Raw genomic sequence first — 3,690 nt, 5'->3', positions numbered from 1 at the left:
CAGTGCAGAGGGACAGCAGCAGAAGAAAAAAGGAACAGGGATCTGGACAGATGGAGAGAAAAAAGCAGGAGGAACAGATACAACATGATACAATGGGACAGGAAGTAAGACAGAGTGACAGATGAGATTAATGACAAGAGATAGAGAGGGACTGTGAGAAACACAGGAGGTTGCATAGAGAGAGGTATTAGGACCCCTGCAGAGAAATAGAAGACATGAATAAAAAGAGTAGGGAGCACCACAAAGGGTCAGAGAAAGAGAAGAACAGGAAGAAGAACGGGAACAGTGAGATACAGAATGAAAAAAACCCCAGATATTATACCCATATTATCCAGTAACCAAGCCCATTTCAGAGTTACACACTACCCGAGCCCATTTCAGCTCCGCGCCCGAGCCAATTTTGGCGCCGCACAGTGCCGAGCCCATTTCAAAGTTACACTGTAGCCGAGCCCATTTCAGCAGCACACCATGCACTAGCAAATTTCAAAGTTACACAGTACCCGAGCCCATTTCACAGTTACGTAGCTACAGCACCAATTTCAAAGTTGTGCAATTACTAGAGCCAGTAATGCACACCCTTTCTATTAACCCATCCGCAGCTACATTTACCTCGAGGTATCTACAACTCTCCCTTGGATGCCTAATTCTAATGAACACTTTCACTTACTTAAACAGCTAAGTTGACCTATGGGCACTAAACACACATGCTTCGCTCTGCACTTGCCTTTGTGATTGCCATTAGTACTGTGACTCTCACAAGGAGACCTCATTACCTGCCTTTTTTTCATTTTATTTTTGTTTCATTTGGTCCATTACTGACTCCACGTACATTCAGCTGTGTCAGTATTTACAGTCCAATTCTACAATGTACTTTTACTACAATGTATAGAAAAGAGTTATGGCCGCATTGGTCAAATATTTGCCACTGTTAGTTTCATTCCTCTTTTAATCATTATTTTTACAAATACATTTAAACTCCAAAACTTTAGCATTACCTTAACAAGAATTGCCACTATATAGTGCCTGCAATTCTCTACGGAGTGGTCTTTTCCACATTCCTCGCTCCCATTACGTCTGTCGCTTCACGTCCAGGGGTTTTCCTCCCCGAGGTGACGTTACCTCCACGATCCCTGTTCCCAAGCTGAAAACGAGTGAGCTCTGCTCATCTTGACAGACTGTCCACTTCCACACCTAGGCACAAAAATAAAAATTGAAAAATATCATTACATCACAAACTACAAAGACCACTCAAAGATTTGAGAAACCCACCACAGAAAAATACAGTTACACTCACCCACTTCACAACCCTGGCCTACTCAATGCTGGCTATCTACTCCAACCCCCGCCCCCCCCGCAAAATCCTCAACTCTCTTCCAAAGACCATCCGCTGAACAAAATAATTCCCTGTGCTAAGTGGCAATTACCACATTCCAGGGCAGCGCTCCATGGGAACACCATTCCCGGGAGCCTTGAAAAAAATCGCCCTGCCTGTGAAAACCCTGGCCTGAGCCGGACCCCGGTCCGAACATTGGCGATCAGCATCGCCTCATGGAGCGGCTAGGACCAGGGGATAAAAAAAAAAAAAGGGGGGGGGGGGCACGGAACGGGGTGGGACGACACCAAAAACCAACCTATATCGCAGCTGGGGTTTTTTTATTCTAATTTTTTTTTCCTCTCTAATTCCCTGAAAAACATCTCAACTCTACGTCCAACCTGAAAAGAAAAAACATAAAAAGGCTAAACCACATAACCCTACAAGGTTACACATGTTCACAACACACCACTCATTCAGATCACATACATGCCAGCCCTCACTCTCAAATCATCCATGCAGCTGCCCACCACCATCAAAGGGCCATCACCCCGTGCCTGCGGCACCGGGGGACTCAAAAATTGCCCTACCTGCAAAAACCCTGGCCCGAGCCCAACCTCCTTCCAAACTCCCCACAAACTACCCTTCCATTACACCAATGTTTCAACACACACCATCATCTCCACCATCCGTGCATTTTCAACCCGATACTTAGCTTTCACAGTGCCACATGTCACAGTCCAATCTCCGTAGCAGCCATGTCACCTAAACACAAGGTTCCTTCAAGCACCTCGTGCCCTGTCATCGCCTGCAAAAACAACACACAAAGCTTTTTATTAGACACTTCATCCTTGAGAGAGAAGTCCTCCACCGCTCCCCTCCCCTGCTTCCCACCTATTCCAAAAATAACACATTCTCACAGTCAGTGTCCTCCATGGCACTTGAAAAAACAGAGCATCACAAACACAGAGCTGTCCCAAAGTTACCGATCGCTCCGAGGCCCGTCACGCTGCTACTCGGACCTCGAGGCCTTGACCATTTCTAGAGGCTTGCCACAAAGCATCCGCATAAACAATATAAACACCATTGCCCAGTTACTACCTTACTCTATGCTAGTTCACAGTCCAATTGCGATCCACTCAACTCCTTGCATGCAAAGAACCCAAAGTCATTAAGCTTTCTATGCTGTCTCTACAATGACATACGATACACACACAAACATAGAGCCATGCAATTCGCATGCAAATATAATGCCATACAAGGCAGTACTCTTATCTCAGTCAAGACAAAAATCTCAGAGCACTGCCATACCAGACAAAACAGGACAGGGCCAATGCAAGAGACTCTCAGATGACAGTCAATACGAGTGCAGACCAAAACAATACAAAACCAATACAGACCCATAGAATGCAAGGCAGTCTCAGATGGCACTCAATACAAGTACAGAGCACTGCAATACAAAACACAATGCAGGGCCATGCAAAGCGAGACAGTCTCAGATGGCAAACAATGCAAGTACAAAACACTACAACGCAAACCAATATCGAGCAATACAATGCAAGACAGTCTCAGATGACAGTCAATACAAGCACAGAGCACTACAATGTCAGAAAAAAACACAATAAAGGTCATACAAACCGAGACAGTCTCACGTGGCAGTCAATACAAATACAGAGCAAAACAACGCAAGACAAAGGCAAATACAGATCAATGCAAAGCAAAAAAACCCGCAAAGCACAGCAATCTCATAGAGCCACCGGCCGCATCTTCCCTCCGACTCCACTCGCGGACCCACCTCCTTACGGCACTCCGCTGCCTTCCCCTGTTGCTCTGTGGCACACATCTTGTTCCTCCGCATCTAAAAAAAAAAACAAACATATTCAACGAGTCACCTGGATGCAGAGCAAGACCTTAACAACTCCAGAGGTCTTGATTCCATCTACGAAGACCATCTGGAGTCCAACTACAGCGTGCCATTTAAAAAGAAAACAAACAAACAAAAAAAAACCCAAAACACCAACCAAAAAAAAACCAGGGCGAAACATTAAGCCCATCACATGCGAGACTTAACACCTTAGAGATTCAAATCCGCTTCACTACCCCTCAACAACCCCTGCCACACGGCTCCAATCGTCTCCGTAAAACACTATCGGCACGGCTGCCCACACAGCCTGCCAACGGCTACTCGAGCCGAGATGACTGTACAACCCTCACCTGGACGGTCTAGGCACATCAACATTTCACCCATAGACTCTTATCGCTGTTCCACCTACCCCTGACTCTACATCCCTGGGCAGAGCAGCTCCAAGCCAAACACGCCTGTGCGCAGAACCTTGCCACGTGGAACGCTACCAACGAGGCGATTCAAAGAGAGAGAA

The 3,690-nt window shown here is 46.2% G+C and overlaps 1 long non-coding RNA gene across 1 annotated transcript; it reads right to left on the bottom strand.

The window, feature by feature from the left end:
* Window positions 1-1,019: 1,019 nt before the first annotated feature.
* LOC128146259 (uncharacterized) lies at window positions 1,020-3,181 on the bottom strand. Its single transcript, XR_008236718.1, has 3 exons — window positions 3,108-3,181; window positions 1,987-2,120; window positions 1,020-1,191 (listed from the first exon to the last, which is right to left on the bottom strand). It is a non-coding gene; the product is annotated as an uncharacterized LOC128146259 (long non-coding RNA).
* Between the last annotated feature and the right edge of the window lie 509 nt (window positions 3,182-3,690).

This window comes from Harpia harpyja, chromosome 9, assembly GCF_026419915.1.
Source record: "Harpia harpyja isolate bHarHar1 chromosome 9, bHarHar1 primary haplotype, whole genome shotgun sequence".
NCBI lineage: Eukaryota > Metazoa > Chordata > Aves > Accipitriformes > Accipitridae > Harpia > Harpia harpyja.
The sequence above is the reverse complement of the archived record's forward strand: the minus strand, read 5'-3'. Positions and strand labels throughout refer to the sequence as shown.